The following is an 18,297-nucleotide window of genomic DNA, read 5'->3' on the forward strand; positions in this document are numbered from 1 at the left end:
GTTGAGGTTATGCGTACGGGTTGCTCGAGTGGAAATTGACTTGCGGATATGCAGCAGTCCCATAAAGGCGGGGTCTGAGATTGCTCTGTATGCCAGACAGAGGTCACCTCTGTGGAGTCTGTATGAGACTGAGTAGATGGACAGCGCTTTTAGCCTATTTGTGTTGGGTAGATCTTTGAGGCCTTGGATTCTACTGGTGAGGAACCTCTATAGTCTCCCTAGCTGCTGCATGTGCTCTTTGTGAGATACATGCAGAAAGGGGCATTGTACTCAATAATAGGTCTTATAAGGGAAGAATACAGGGATATTATGACCTCCTTGTCTCTGAATGAGATGCCCTTACTAATGAGGTAGGCCATGTAGAATGTTTTTCATACAATGCCGGCAATATGGTAGTCATAAGTCAGTTTGCTATCAACCTGGATGCCCATGGCCCTCACAACTGATTGCATGCTTAGGACCTTATTATTAATGTGATAATTTGAGGGGATGTCACAATCCTCAAAGGGGATGGTGATGCATTTTATTTTTTGGCATTCAGTTTGAGGCCTTGTTTTTGACACCAGTCATTTATTTGGGTGAGACCCTCTTGGAGGATGTCCACATCACTAGGGGAATTGATGACAGCACCCAGTTAGCAGTCATCTGAAAACTTGGTCAGCCATAGCCCACTGGCTTTGGCCTGCACCTCAGAAAAGTATATCCCAAACAACAGAGGCCCCAAGACCGATCCCTGGGGTATACCACTTGTTACAGAACTACTGCTTAAGGTGGCTTCCCCTATTTTGACTAGGTGGATTCTATCAGTGATCCAGTTTGCTACCCATATGTTAATATACAGATTGATGCCTAGTTGGGAGACTTTATCTATTATACCCCAGTGGGGAATAGTACTGAAGGCTTTGGCCAGGTTGAGGTAGGTTATGTGCAGTGTCTTCCCCCACATCCATGGCTTTGGTGACTGTCTCAAAGAACTCAACCAAATTTAACACGCATGACTTCACCTTAATGAAACCAGACTGTGTGAGATCGAGTGTTTGGAGGCTGCCAATGTCCTTGTTAATGAGGTCCAAGATAATGCGTTCCGTGGCCTTGCAGATCAAGCTAGTTAGGCTGATGGGTCTATAATTTCTTGGATCAGTGGACACTCGACCTTTGTGCGAAAGGATGGCAGTGGCTGTCCTCCAGTTGGCTAGGATGAAGTCAGTACTCAGGCTTTGGTTGAATATGATGCCTAATGGTGCTGCAAGTTCCTGCCTGAGTTCATGTAGGATGCAGCCTGGGATGCTATCGGGTCCCATGAAGGCTGTATTTTTTGCCTTTGAAAGGTCAGTAATTACTTGCTCCATAGAGATAAGGGGAAGGGGCAGGTGATGGGAATGCCCTGATTTACTGATGTGGGACAGAGAGGTGAAGTTTTCACTGAACCTGTCTTCCAGCAGGTTGGCTGTATCTATGGCATTTGTGTATGTCGTGTTCTTGACCACCAGTTCTGAGCAGATCAAAGTGCTTCCTTTGAGACTGCGAACATACGTGAAGAAGACCTTATGATTGTATTTAGTAAATGTGGCCAGTTTGGACTCGATGTTTGCTGTAGAGGATTTCAGTAGTGCTTGTATTTGCTTGTTCAGGCTAAGGGGAGATTGCTTCTAATTAGGCACCTGCTCCTCCTTGGTCCTGGACAGTATTTGTTTCCTTTTATTATAGAGTTTATTTATTGCAGATGTCCACCAGACAGGTTTACTGTTCCTTGAGGAGACTGATTTTGTCCTGTTGGGTATTCCTGATTCCATGAAGCTATATAAATGCTCGTATAGTACTTTGGTGTAGGTTTGGACATATGTGTCAGTTCCTATGGAGGGGTAGACAGCTGTGAAACTGTTTCTACCTTCCCTCAGGAGGTTGTAATCAGCTTTGAAGAAGTCTTTTTTGTTTGACCCTAGCTGGGGTGGGGTCAGGGGAGATAGCAACTTCAAAAGTGACCACTTTGTGGTCGGATCTTACCAGGAGGATTACACTGCATGTTGGCTAATTCCAAGTCCAAGATATTATTACCTCTTGTGGGGGTGTCAACCAGCTAGTCCAAGGCATTTGCTTTGATGAAATCATGGAATCTCTGGACATTTGTGTTTTGGCATAAGTAGTTCTTCCAGTCTATGGTTGGATAGTTAAAGTCACCCAGGATCAGGGTAAAGGGTTGAATCTTGATAGATTCAAACAGGTTCAGATAGGTAGAGTGGGCATCTTGAGTCATACTTGGGGGCCTGTAGCTAGCTACAATTTGAATAGTGGTCTTGTCAATGATTAACTGCACCTGGAACATCTCTGGTACATCATACTGTTTGACCAGCCTGGAGGTGTGTATGTCTTTAATATATATTGCAACTTCACCTCCTTTGGCTTTGCTGCCCATGGTTTGGGGTCTGAATGTATGATAGGATGAGTAACCTGGCATGGATGGGGTGTGCTCCACAGCTTTGAACCAGGTTTCTGTGACTGCACAAATGTCAGCATTTTTCAGGGTTAAGAATGCTTGCAATGAGTGCAGTTTCATGTTTAGACTCCTAGCGTTTAGCAGCAAGACCTGTAATTTGCATTTTGATGAAATTTTCATGTTGGTAGTTTGGACCTCATGGCATTGCCTAGAAAAGGCACTGTGGGAGAGGCAAGAGCCTTTGCCAGAAGCCTGAAGCCTAAGGGAGATAGAGGCAGGCCATCTCTGGTGAAGCATTGTGGCCTGTCAATCATGTCTTCCCAGGCTGTCAAGTACTGGATCCCCTTACAATGAGAACAGAAACTAAGCCAATTGTTAAAGTCAATCATTATTGTTTGCACTGCAGCATCATTCTGGGTAATGGTAGAATGATGCGTAAGGCTAGGAACATACCTGCCTGGGACACATATTCAGTGAGCTCGATCATGTCTTTTTTCATATAGTCCAGGGAGGTACATCTCAAGCCATTCATGCCAACATAGACTATGACAGAGTCATAACACTACCTGTTGTTGAAAGACTTAAGTGCATGGGTGATATGGTGGATTCTGGCACCTGACAAACAATTAACCGTGACTTTCTCCTTATCCAGTCTGGTGAGAGGACCATCTTCTGTGTCTCACAATGGAGTATCCTATGACTAATATGTTGGGTTTATGTTTTGGCCTTAGTGGCTGTGAGACACAGGTGTGTGGACTATGTGTGGTGTGTGATGTGGTGGGCAATGGAGTTCATGTGTGTTTTTGCCTATGAGGTCTCTCTTGTTTGGGTGTGTTTTTGTTGAGGACCTCCACATATGTGCGCGTGTGTTGTGTACGTGTGGGTAGTGTTTGAGGTGTGGTGTTTGTGTTGACAACCTTCTTAGTGCTAGATATATTGTGTTGTGAGATAGCAAACATAGACTCTAGGTTCTTAAAGTAATTGCATTTCCCACAAATTGTGTTCCTAGGTGGTAGTAGTAGAAGGTTGTCCATGTACATGAGGCAGTTGCTACACTGTCTCAGGATGCCCATATCAACCAAACAGGCAGGATAAATTGTAGGGAATTGTCCATCCATATTTGTCAGAATCTGAGAGAGAGAGACCAGAGAGAGCTAAGGGGATAAAGGGTGGAAGGTCAAGAGGAGTACTACTAGGTGATCACACAAGTGCTACTAAGGGAAATTTGTAGCTGGAATAGCTCACAATGAGTTGAAAACAGTGCAGCTGCGGTGGAAGATGTGCAAACAAGCCCAAACCAGCTCAAATACAGGGTTTTAATACCACAAAAAATAGAAGATGCTAGTAACACAGAAATCTAGCCTCTTTGCCCAGAAATGTGCTAAAGATGAGGAACTACACTGATGGGATACAGTTGTATCTAAGGGAAAAATTGTCAAAATTACCTATCCAGCTATGGCGCACAACTGTGCAGCAGCCCATGGTGCTGGGCAATGAGCAAAGAAGCAGAACCCACTCAAGCACTGGGGATTAAATACAAGAAGGTTAAAACCTAAAACAACTTAAAGAAGATAAAAAAAAATGAAGTGCTTACTCCAAGCTCTAGACCAGCCAACCTTTACCAACCAGGGAATAATCAGCACAATCCTCTCACTAGAGTACAGAAAGGCCATTTCTAATCCAAGATGGCCTGGAAAATGTGCTCAGAACAAACAGTCACTACAAACAAACAACCAATCAAGCCCAGAAACAGCAACCCTGAGTGTGGACTATGCTACAGCTACTAACTACACTATTTAGGCAGAAAGCACTACAGAAATGTTTACCACAGCAGAAAAACAGCAGTGAGACACTAAATAAAATTTTAAAACAAAAAAGAGCAAGGAGAATCTAGAGAAAGTTTTTAACTACTAATAAATCAGTTGTATGATGTACTTCTTGGCAGGAAAACCAGAACAAACAAACAGATGTTTAACAAATGAAGAAAATGTCCAGTTAATACCTTTCAAACTGTGAAAATGGCTAAAAAGCATTACAAGCAGTGAAAGCAGTAACCTAAATGATTTAACAGGTCCAGTAAGGCAGACAGATGCAATACAACAGTGCAATTTGTTTATAGTAATGAATTACAGTAAAAAAAAGTTGGCAGCAGACAATAAAAAGTACAATAAATGGTAAGAATAAGCAATAAATAGTAAAAATAAGCAAGAAAACAGGCAACGTGTGTTATTTAGGAAGCTCAGAAGTGTCTAGTCATCTCAAATCTCAGTACAGAGCTGTGGATCTAAAAAATGTGGATACTTCCAGATTTGAACCATCACCTCTGCTAACTTATTTATTTTACATTTGCTAACTGGGAAAGTCCGACTTGGAATAATCCAATTTTCAGTGGTGGCCTGGGGAGAAAGGCTCCAAACGTGTGTCTTTGTAACGTGGGAGGAAACCCACATGAATGCAGGGAGGACATGCAGACTCCACACAGATGGTCACCCCAGCTGAGAAATGAACAGGAGAACCTCTTGCTGTGAGGCGACAATGCTACCACTACATCACTGCTCTGTCCAGCTTCTCTAGTTCACGGAGCCGCATAAGCTGCCAAATATTTGGATGCTTCCAGATTAGAACCATCAACACCATCACCCATGCTAACCTCCTTAGTCCACTGAGCCACAGAAACTGCCTTATCATTTTTGCCTTTGTCCATATTTTTTTATGCAAAGCAGTTGAGTGCTATGCGCAGCTGTCATCAGCACACACTGTCAGTCAGACCAATAGGAAGTCTAGATCTCAACTCTTGAGCTTTTTTTTGGTTTTGTTTTTAAATTAATGTTACGATTATGAAGCAACCAAGCAACATTACTACTTGTAAAGCAATCAAGCTGCAGTCTGCAGAGTCGGATTTGGACCAGTCCACCCAGTGTGACAAAAATGAGTAAATTTATCTTAATTTCCATGTCTACCAGCTCCTCCAGGAAAAAAAAAAAAAAAAAATTGACTGAGATAATTCACTGTCGTAGGTAGCTCACTAGCTCTAGCTCAACAGTGGTAACTAACTGGTAGAAAAAGAGCAAATACAAAGATGTATGTGGATGAGGCACTAAGGACTGCACAAAAGAAAAAAAAAGCAAAGTTAGTGCCGTTACGTACAGTATACATTTTTGTAGTCTCTTCTGGTGTTCTCATTACTTTAGTAATTATTCTTTGCATCACTGCTCCCTAACTAAACCTTTCACATATCAAGCCTCATGATACAGCTTTATCAATTTCCATCTCCTGTTTCTGTATAACTGTGATGTTATCTATACAGTACATTGTCTGAATATGTAATCTATCTAGTCTGTTGACCATGTATTCTGTTCATTTTTATTCAGTCTCATTATTAGTCTAGTCTCTACAGTGTAAGATATTTCTTGTTTATATATCTATCTTATGCCTGTTTGTTTCCCTGTTAAACTATATATTATCAGAAATTTGGTTTAAAAATGAAATACTTTACCAGCCTCTCTGTCTAGATCTGTCATTTAATATCACCAGTAGAAACCCATGGCAGTGAATATGCAGTACTGCTGTTATGCAAGACAGCACGCATTACATTTGATTTTCAGACATCATCCTTCAGAAGATTCATGCTATACAAAATCTGTTATTCTGTCAACACTGGAAGCTTGGAAGGGCGCTATAGCAGTATTTAAACATTGTCGCTGACCATTTCTTCTGTGCCTTTGCTTGATTCCCCCTTATTTGTGGCTTTGTCTGTGCAGATGTCTTGGTCTAAGCGATCGAGAGGTATTGGTATAATATCTGCAGTCATATAGCTATAGCACTCATTTTATCGTAAAGAAAATTGTAACTGTAATCATGATTATTATTATTATTCCAAGACAGTACACTGCCACTTCTCAAAAAAATACAAATTTTAGGAGCTCAGCAGCAGAATAATATTTTGGGCAAAAACATTAATTCTATGGAGCTGTATCTGTGCCTTCTGCTGATTTTAATTTCAGTTTACCCATTACTAACTTTTGATGCAGTGCATCATTTTTTGTGTGTCCTGTTTGATCTATTCTTCAGTTTGCATTTAAAAGTTGGCATCCTACAATTCCATTGGAGTGAGTGGGGGTTACATAATTATGTATGCACATTTTATGTTAATCAGCATACCGATTTTTGACCAGTTGTACAGTACCTATTTTTCATGCACCTTTGTCCAGATTTTTTCCAGGTTGCGAGGTATGGTTATACTTGATGACAGGTCTGATAAGGGGGAAATACAGGGAAATTATGACTTCCTTGTTCCTGGAAGAAATACCCTCACTAATGAAGGGAGCTATGTAGAAAGCTCTTCACACAATGGAGGCAACATGGTGGTCAAAAGTTAGATTGCTGTCAACTTGGGTGCCCAGGTTCCTCACAACTCCTTGCATGCTTAGGATATTGTTATTAATGTGATAATTTGTGGAGATGCCACTCACTCCAAAGGGGATGATGATGCATTTTTACATTTAGTTTATGGCCATGTTTCTGGCACCAGTCACTTGTCTGAGTGAGACCCTCTTGTAGTAGGTCTACATCACTAGGGGAGTTGAGGAAAGTGCAGAGCTTACAGTCATCTGCAAACTTGGTCAGCCATAGACCTCTGGTTTTGGCCTGCACCTCAGAGAAGTATATCCCAAACAGCAGGGGCCCCAGGACCAATCATTGGGGTATACCGCTCATTACAGGTCTACTACTTGAAGTAGCTTCCCCTATTTTGACTGAGTGAGTTCTATCAGTGAGCCAGTTAGCTACTCATCTGGTCACATACAGATTTATGCCAAGCTGGGATAGTTTATCTATTATGCACAAGTGGGGAATAGTGTTGAAGGCCTTGGCCAGGTCAAGGTAGGCGTTGTGTATCATCTTCCCCTCATCCATGGCTTTGGTGACTTACTCAAAGAAGTCTACCATACTTAACAGGCATGATCTCTCATTCACAAAACCAAACTGTGTGGGATCAAGCGTTTGGAGGTTGCCGATGTCCGTATTAATGTGGTCCATGATAATGCATTCCATGACCTTGCAAATTATGCTAGTTAGGCTGATGGCTCTATAATTGTCTAGATCAGTGAACACTCCACCTTTGTGCAGAGGGATGACTGTGGCCATCTTCCACTCGGCTGGGATGAAATCAATACTCAGGCTTAGGCTGAATCGGGTCCCTAATGGTGCGGCGATCTACTGCCTGAGTTGATATAGGATGCAGCCTGAGATGTTATCCGGTCCCATGGAATATGTGTTTTTAGCCTTTGACAGGGCGGTAATGACTTGTTCCCTAGAGATAAGGGGTGGGGCAGGTGCTGGGGATATCCAGGATTACTGATGAGGGGACAGAGGGGTAAAGTTTTCACTGAACCTTTCTGCCAGCAGGTTCACTATAACCATGACATTTATGTACATGGTGTCCTTGACCATAAGTTCTGAGCAGATATGGGTATTTTACCTTAGACTGTGGGCTTATGTGAAGAAGGCCTTATTAGTGTCTTTAGTAGATGTGGCCAATTTGGACTCAAAGTTAGTTTTGGTGGACTTCACTATTTGCCTGTATAGGCCAAGGAGAGATTGCTTTCAGTTTGGCACCTGTTCCTTCTTGGTCCTGGACAGCATATTTTTCCTTTTGATGTAGAGTTTATTTATAGCCATAGTCCACCAGACAGGTTTACTCTTCCTTGAGGAGGAGGATTTTGTCCTGTCAGGTATTACTAAATCCATGCATTTGAATAAATGGTTGTGTAGTACTTTGGTGAAGGTTTGGACATTAGCCAGTTCCTACTCTTGGGGAGGGGGCTGTAAAGCTGCTTAGACCTTCCCTCAGGAGGTTGTAATCAGTTTTGGAGAAGTTTTTTTGTTTAACTCTAGCTGGGGTGGGGTGGCAGGGGAGATTGTGACTTCAAAGGTGACTGCTTTGTGGTCTGATCTTACCAGGGATGATGACATTGATGGGGTGCCACAGTGATTTCCAGTGTTGGTTAATACCAAGGCCAAGATGTTGTCACCTCTTGTTGGGATGTTAACCAACTGGTCCAAGGAATAGGCATCGACAAAGTCAAGAAATCTTTGAGTATTTGTATTCTTGCTCAAGTAGTTCTTCCAATCAATGGTATATTAATTTAAATCACCTAGGATCAGGGTATAGGGTTGAATCTTAATAGAGTCAAGGAGGTTCAAATAGGCAGTGTGGACATCCTGAGTCAACGTTGGGGACCTGTAGCTAACTATGATTTGAAATGGGGTCTTGTCAACCATTAACTGCACCTGGAGTGTCTCCTGTGAGTCATAATATTTGACCAGTCTGGAGGTGTGTGTAGCTTTAATATATATTGAAACATCACCTCCTTTGACATTACTGTCTTAAGTTTGGGGTCTGTATGTATGATGGGATGAGTAACCAGGTAAGGATGGGATGCTGTCTGCAGCTTTGGACCAGGTTTCTGTGACTGCACAAATGTCAGCATATTCCAGGGTTAAGAATGCTTGCAATGAGTGCAGTTTCATATTGAGACTCCTACTGTTTGGCAGCATGACCTTTAAACTGTGTTTAGATGAGATTCTCATGGTAGGTTTGACCTCAAGACATTGCCTAAAACAGGCACTGTGGGGAGACAAGAGCCTTTGCCAGGAGCTTGAAGCCCAAGGGAGACAGATGCAGGCCATCTCTAGCAAAGCATCATAGTCTGTCAGTCATGTCCTCCCAGGCCGACAAGTACTGGATCCCCTTAGAATGACATCAGAAACTAAGCCAATTGTTAAAGTCAATCTTTTTTTGTTTATATTGAGGCATCATTCTGGGTGATGGTAGAATTCTGCTTAAGACTAGTGACATACCTTCCTGGAACATATATTCTGTGAGCTCGATCATGTGTCTCTTCATATAGTCCGGGGACATACATCTCAAGTCATTCACACCAACATGTACTATGACAGAGTCATATCAGTACTTGTTGTGGGACGTGAGTGCATGGGTGATGTGGTAGATTCTGGCACCTGACAAACAACTTACTGTGACTTTCTCCTTATCCAGCCTGGTGTGAGGCACATCTGTGTATCTCACAATGGAGTCTCTTATGAATAATATACTGGGTTTATGGTTAAGCCCTGATGGCTGTGAGACAGAGACATGTGGACTGTGTGTGTTCTGTGGTGTGGTAAGCTGTGGAGTTTGTGTGTGTTTTTGTCTCTGAGGTCTCTTTTGTTTAGGTATGTTTTTGTTAAGAACCTCCGCATATGTGGGTGTGTGCTGTGTTGGTGTGAGTGATGTTTGATGTGTGGTATTTGTGCAGCCAGCCTTCTCAGTATACTTTAAAAAACAGAAAAACACTGCAACCAAGTAACTCTGAACAAACGAAATCAGCTTAAACCCAGCAGCAAATTATGAGACTCCACAAGTTGTGTTTTTAGCGCTTTCATTCACTTTAATCTTCTGTGAACTTCTTCAGAAACAACTTCACCATCCATACACCTGTTTAAATACTGTTCAATCACAAATTAATTTGCATGCATAATTAATGACAATGAATAAAATTTAAAGACATACCACAGAGAATTACTAAAAACTGTGTGTAATACATGTAAACTCTTAGAACATCTTGAATAAATATTTCTTAAATGTGTGTTAAACACTAATGACTGTGTCATTTAAATGTACAAAATCACAATAAAAATTATGAATTCATTTCCAGGAAACATCTCATATTTATAGTTTCATTGAGACCTGGAAATTTGTCAGCTCCTAAAAATATCTGCCAAAAGGATTCCTTACATTCTAATAAAATTTTATTCATTGTCATTAATTGTGTATGCAAATTAATTTGTGATTGAACAGTATTTAAACAGGTGTATGGATGGTGAAGTTGTTTCTGAAGAAGTTCACAGAAGATTAAAGTGAATGAAAGTGCTAAAAACAACTTGTGGAGTCTCATAATTTGCTGCTGTGTTTAAGCTGATTTCGTTTGGTCAGAGTTACTTGGTTGCAGTGTTTTCCTGTTTTTTGGAGTTTCCTGTACGTCTTCAGCTTTTCACCTTTGGTTGGAATTATGTCACAAGACCCTTTGATGGATTTATCAACCCATCCTGTTCCAGAAGGATTTATGCACTTTTCCGAACAGCTTACAAGTGTCATCACTACAGCTATTCAAAAAGGTATCGAAAATGCTTCCAAACCAGGTACTTTTTTCATTAGCGAGGGAAGCCAAAACGGGAACACCCGTAGTCGTGGTTATTTGGCCAGCACACAGGATAACGGAAGTACTAGTAAGTCGCAAGACTCTCCTTTCGTGGGTCCGAGTAGTGTGGTGGAATATATCGCAAAAGATGTTGAAAACCCTTTTGAAAATATCCAGGACATTGAAATTGCTGATGAAGTAAGTAATACGGTGGATTCCGACTTTCAGAATCAAAAAAACTGTAAACAGAGTATCTATGAGCCTGAAAGACTAACTTTTAAACATGTAAATTTAGATTTGGAAATCTGCTATCTAGCTGAGTGTGTCAAGCGCAAGTGTGTTCCACAAGGTCTTCGCTATAGTAAATTTCCGAACTGTGTAGTGTTTGGGGACACTTTATATGAAGAACTGACTGGTTTGTTCAATGATTTTGGACTAAAATTAATGACTGCTTTGATTAATCATTACACAAAGCAGTTGCAAATCTTAAAACAACAAATGACTGACTTAGACTCCAAAATCAAGAACTTTGCTTGTTTTTCTACTTTCAAGAGCTTGTACTCCAGCATCACTGCTAGAGCAGACCGGCAAAGAGCGACGATCATTTCAAGGAAGCAAAAGAAACTAAAAAGGGACATTACAGCGTATGCAAATAAAAAAGCATATGTTTTAGGATTACATCCTGATACAGAATATACGCATGACACTAATTGTAAAAACAAGCATATTGTAGATTCAAATGATAAAAGAAATGTGTCTGGTTCTAACAATAGGTTGAGCAATAATGGTGGGGCAAATAACATAGAAGCCCCTATTTTAGATAATTGTAATAACTGTGATAATAATGGGCAGGTTGCTAGTGCATCTAACAATGATAGTCACACAGTTTCTAATAACACCATAAATATGGACAACAACTGTGGTGACAGTGGGTCTAATGGAGGTCCTTTTTTAGTCGACAAACAGGGGAACAAACGTGGGCCAACCTGGAACAAAGTGGTTCAGAACAAACCCAAGGGAAGGCTGAGAAACAGAAAGAGATGGTAGGGGTAGTTCCCTCAAATTCATATGAAATACAGATACATAATTTGTCAAACATGGAAATTTCTGAGGAGACTACTAGTCTCTTACAGAAAGGTTTGTCTTTCATTCCTTCTAACCATTTTAATAAGACAAAAACCATAATAGATTTTAGATTAACACTTAGGAAATAAAATCTTAAATATATTATGAAAGACATCACCACAATTCCTACACAAGAAGGTCCTAAGAAAGTTAGTACCTTCAATCCACCATTAATGGGTACACTTCAAGTTTTTCAAAACATTTGTGAGGAAGCTATGAGAAACATTGATGTAACTAGCTTTCCTGAGAATTTAAGTGATTCAGAGTTAGCGGCTCTGAAAAACTTAAAAGACAACATGGATATAAGAATTATGAAGGCTGACAAGGGGGGCAAAATAGTAATTATGGAAAATTCACAATATGTAAATTCAATGGAAGCTTTGTTATTGGACAAACATGTCTATCAAGAGGTAGATATTAAGATGATACAAAAAAGCTTTTTAAGATTAGACACTACTTTATTTGACATGTTTAGTCAAGATGAAATAGACTATGCAACATATAGTTTCCTATTAGTTGAATTTCCCAAAATGGGAAACATGTTTGGTATCCCAAAAATACAAAAAAATCTGTTTGATCCCCCTTTTAGGCCAATAATCTCAGCCCCCAAATGTAAAACAGAAAATATCTCTATTTGGTTAGATTATATTTTAAATCCAATAGTACAACATTCTAAATATTATTTAAAAGATTCTTGGCATCTATTGGAACAGCTCAGAGAATTACAACCTTTGACATCTGAATTTTTTCTTGCTTCATTGGACGTACAATCTCTGTATACTTGTATTGACCATGAATTTGGAATTGAACACTTAAGACAATACTTGGTTGCTAACACAAATTTAAGTAGCACTAAGGTTAACACCATTTGTAGTCTTATGGAATGTGTATTACAAAATAACTTTTTCAAATTCAATGACAAGTTTTATAGGCAAGTTTCGGGTGTGGCAATGGGGGCAAGAGTAGCTCCGGCCTATGCAAACCTGACTATGGCACAATGGGAAAACACTTCCTTGGTAAATTCTATTTATAAAGACAAGATCATCTTTTATACCAGATACATAGATGATCTGTTTTTTCTATGGAATGGTACCTTACAGGAATTTCACAACTGTGTTCATTATTTGAACAATACTACAAACTGTTTAATATTCACTGTTGGTGAATTTGGCACTAACATCAATTTTTTGGATTTACATTTAAGTTATGATAATGTACTTAAAAGTTTTTCCAGTTCCATATATAGAAAACCTACATTTGCAAACCAGTATTTGCATAAAAATAGTATACACCCTTACCATATGAAGAAAGGGGTCATAAAAGGCCAATACATTCGTCTAAGCAGGCTGACATCTGACAATGAGATTTTTCTGAGTGAAACAAACAATCTAAGGGGATTTTTTGTCAACAGAGGTTACAAGTTGGCATGGTTAAAGACCATAGAAAGAGAAGTTGTATCTCTCCGTGAGACCACAGCAAGGCCTATTCTAACAGGAGGGTCCCCGGTTATACAAATAACAACTAAGAACAATAAGGAATTTAGTGGTTCTTTTTTATTACCCATTTCTAATGAAATGTGGCTTATTAAAGACATCATTGTAAATAACTGGAAGATTATCCTTGGTAACCAAGATTTAGTGAACATTTTAGGCATTAAACCAATGTTCACTTTCAAAAAAGTAGTTAATTTAAAAAGTATACTTGAGAAAAAGGAAAATAGATGTACTACAAATAGAACGGGTGTCATACAAACTAAAGGCACTTTTTCTTGCCACTGCTGTAAACAATGTAGATACATTACTAATTCATCTTCTGTGTATTTTAAACATTTACGAACAACACATTGATCAAAACAGTATTTTACATGTTACAGTACCATGGTTGTCTATTTCGCTCAGTGTCAAACATGTTCAAGTTATTATGTGGGCATGACCACAAGAGCTTTAAAAGTCAGAATTAGTGAACACATTTTGGCTATAAAGAAAAAGGACACAAATAATGCATTAGCAAGGCATTCTATCACTTGTTATGAATTTAAAAAGTTTACATTTGCTGTTCTAGATAGTGTAGATAGTGTAACTTTTGGTGGTAATTTCAAACTTTTATTAGAATGCAAGGAATCCTTTTGGCAGATATTTTTAGGAGCTGACAAATTTCCAGGACTCAATGAAACTATCAATATGAGATGTTTCCTGGAAATGAATTCATAATTTTTATTACGATTTTATACTTAAATGACACAGTCACTAGTGTTTAATACACATTTAAGAAATATATATTTAAGATGTTCTAAGAATTTATATGTACTATATACAGTTTTTAGTAATTTTCTATGGTATGGCTTTAAATTTTATTCATTCTCATCAATTATGTATGCAAATTAATTTGTGATTGAATGGTATTTAAACAGGTGTATGGATGGTGAAGTTGTTTCTGAAGAAGTTCACAGAAGATTAAAGTGAATGAAAGCGCTAAAAACAACTTGTGGAGTCTCATAATTTGCTGCTGGGTTTAAGCTGATTTCGTTTGTTCAGAGTTACTTTGTTCTCAGTATACTTGGCTTGTGAGGGATAGAGCATAGACTACAAATTTTGAATGTAATTGTATCTCTCACAAATTGTGTTCCTAGGTGGTAGTAAGAGAGCATTGTCCATGTATATGAAACAGTTGCCACACTGTCTCAGGATACCCATATCAACCAGATTGTCTGGAGAAACTATGGGAAACTGTCCATCCATATTTGTCAGAATCTGTGAGAGGGATGAGCTAAGGGAGCAGAGGTGGAAAGATCTGAGATGGGTACTAGTAGCTTGTGTTTGTACAGAGGCTGTAAAGAAGCTTCACTACCATAGGATCGAGCGAGTGCCAGTAATGGAAAATTTGAAGCTGAAATGCCTTGCAATGGTTTAAAGCAGTGCAGTGCACTGCCGGTGTGTGATGATCAAACAAGTGCAACCCAGTGCAAACACAGGGTTTAAATACCAAAAAAGATGTTTAAGTAATTCAGTTAAAATCCAGGTACAGTAATGAAACACTACTTAGCAATGAAAATACAGTTAAAATAGTAGAGAAAAGTTAAAAAAATGCAGTGAAACAAAAAAAAAAAGCTTTATAACAGAGAAAAATGTAGTAAATTAGCTGTACAGCACAACTATAAACTTTAGGAACTGAAATTCAATAAAATAAATGTAAAAAAAACACGTATTCTGTTCTTGGCCTCAGGAAATTTCTGCTAAGCCACAGTGATGAATCACCACTCCACAACCTGGTAAAAACAAGCCATCCCCCTGAAAATGCAGGGTTTAAATACCAGAAAATATGGAAGCATCTAGAAACTCAGATTACTAACCAATCCTGCGAGCCCCTGCATGTTCAACCAATTGCTTGAGAAGGTCAGGCAGCCATGTTACTCTCACTAACAGAAAAGGTAGGCTCCTACCAGCACAAGATGGCTGCTAGGAACCTCTGCAAGTAAAACAACCAGGCCTGGATGCAACAAACCTGTATCCAGACTATGCTACTTGACTAGAACACATAAAACTCTCAGAAAATGTACAAAAAAGCACATATGGAGTACTCACAAACAGAAAATACAACTCTCAGTATGAGGAAAGCAGTTTACAGTTAAGTAATTCAGTAAAAATCCAGTTACGGTCATAAAACACTACTTAGCAATGAAAACGGAGTTAAAACAGTATAAAACAGTACAAAAATGCAGTGAAACAGTAAAAAAATGAGCTTTATAATAGTGCAAAATGTAGCAGATTAGCTGTATAGTGCAACTATAAGCATTAGGAAGTACAATTCAATTAAATGCATGTAAAAAAAGGACAAAGTTAGGACATAATGGACAGAGTATAGGCATACATGGTTGAGGTAATATTTAAAAGGGAAGCAAGTCAAATGGTGACATTTGAAAAAGAAGAATAACAACAGTGTCCCAGGAGTTGGGTACAGTGTGTTAGTGGTGAATACAGTAAGAGAGAGGCTGGTATAATGCGTAAGGTGCAGACTGAGTTGTCATTAACACTGGATTATGCAAATGATTTAGTAACAGTTTTAATGACTAGACAGTTGATAAATAGAAGTGGTTAGGATTGTGAAAAGGTTTTATGATATGTGGATCTTTTCTGAGAAAGGAAAATTCTATATTGAGATATTGTAAGAGTAGCATGTATATTTTATAAGCAGTTTTTATTTTTATGATAGTAAAAGGAGCATAATTTAGAATTGTGAGAGAAAAACAATGGAAAGAAAATGCAAAGGAAAAAGGCAAAACTGTGGAAGTTAGGAAACAATTCATGTTGATAATTCAGAAAAAAGTGAATTTACTGTGTTCAGTGGTGCTAGTAAAATTACCTTACTTGGGTATGGAATGCATGTTTCTTGTAATAAAGAGAAACAGCTGTTAGAAATGTATTTCAATGCATACAGGTGTTCATGTTTAAACTCAATTAATCTGAAGTGGTTTACAACAAAAGGGAAACAGGATAGCTTGGATTAACAAATCAGGTTGTTCACTTTAGTGTTGTTACATCTGTTTTGGGTACTGAGATGGATTTTACAAGGGGATTTTTGGGGAAGTTTTGTAACTGAAATGAAAGCAGATCTCGGGCATGGTAGGAAGGAGAAAAGAAAGATATTGAAAAACATATGTTGACTAAAGAATGTTATAGAAAATACTAATAATTTAGAAATGAATTAGGCAGTATACCAGAAAAGAGTTAATGGTATGACATGACTATGGAAAAATATTTTATGTGGATCTGTGGAAGAATATTCAAGTAGAGAGAGAATAAAGCCATAAACAGAATGGTGAGAACAGAGGAAATATAGATTCCCCCTGTCATGTACAATACTGAAAAAGTTGTCAGAGAAAGTGTCTATACCATATAAACAGCAACAAGAAAGACATTACCATGTATATGGACGAGAAGGAAAACCAGATGAGCATTTTATCTTAATCTATAGGAGGATGATGAGGTTTGTGAAGAAAATCCAGTGCCTATGGACAAAAGAGGACAGAGGATAATAGCTATTTATGATTTTGTATGGGGAAAATGTCAATAATAAAAACTGAAACTTGTGTGACAAGTAGGAATTTCTTCATGCTTATGGCAAATATGATAAGTTTGATGTGATAGACTACTGAATAATAATAATGTAGGAAATGTATATTAGTGTGAAAAATGTTAAGATTTTTTTTATGAACAAAGTTGCATGGGCTAGAGGGTGCTTATTTTATTGTGTGTGTGTGTGTGTGTGTGCGTGTGTGTTGTTTTTCTTTGCTTTGAAATGTTTAAATATGCCTCTGACTTGAATTTTTTTAATTGAGATGCAAATATGTTAGTTTAATAAAATACCATACACTCTTTACAATATGTGTTATAAAGTATTTTGCACCCACTTGAGTTACCAGCAATTCAGACAGATAGGACCCCAGTTTATGATCTTTTGCTAAGGAAGGCATATTCAAGAATGCAGCACAACCCTTCTGCTGCACAGTGGTATCAGTAATGGAAGTAGTAATCAGTGCAATTGGCATGGGATTTAAAGACATTATCTTGATCTTCTGGCATCGAATGTGAGTGTGCTACTGCCTGAATGTAGAATGTAAAGCTCTACTGGTTCTGCTTAAGTAGGTAAGTACACCAACAACACACCTCCAAATCCACCAGCACATACAGAAGAAAAACAACAAAGCCAGTAATCAAGAACAGTTTAATCACTCTGACGTCTCGGCACAAATGCCTTCAAGGAGTACAACAAATCTAAAACCACCTACCTAATATATACTAAACATATCAATTAACACATAACTAATTGGTAATTACATTAATAATCAAACAAAAACATGCCAGTTACACTCCATATTCATTCCTTTAGGAGCTAAAATATCAAGTTTTAAAATATATACATATTCTTTATATAAAAGCTTGCTCTTTAAGTTAATCATCTCACCAGTAAAATTGTCTGTTCTTTCTAGAATAGTTCCTTTCAAACCCGTAGACTCCCCTCATGTATTTTATAAAAAGGTTCAGCCAATGAACCCTCTTTTCTGTTATTTTTTATATCACGAATGTGTTTCAGCAACCTCACTTTAAATGCCCTCTTTGATTCACCAATATAACATTTGTTACAGGGGCATGTCAAGGTATAAATTATGCCTTCTGTATCACATTTAAATTGACTCTTGATTCTAAATCAAAGATCTTATCAAAGCTAGAAACTGCATACGTGCAGGCCTTAACAGTTACCACAAGGCTTAGTTCCATGCTTTATCGATGTTCTGTTCAAATTGATAGATAGCATAATAAACTTTCCTTTAACTAGGACGTTTTTGAAACTTCTGCCAGTTTTATAAGAAATCTTGGCCATTCTGTTAGCCAAACTGAGATATCTTTTAGAGAAGTTATAAAATCACAATAATATTTGACTTTTTCTATAATCTTATCACTAAGACAACTATATGTAGTGACAAAATTAATATCTTTTGTCATTTCTCCAATGGTTAAAAGGACCTTTACTCTTTTCCCCCAC

Source organism: Protopterus annectens, chromosome 7.part0 (genome assembly GCF_019279795.1).
Source record: "Protopterus annectens isolate FY-2018-M chromosome 7.part0, PAN1.0, whole genome shotgun sequence".
NCBI classification, from domain to species: Eukaryota; Metazoa; Chordata; order Ceratodontiformes; family Protopteridae; genus Protopterus; species Protopterus annectens.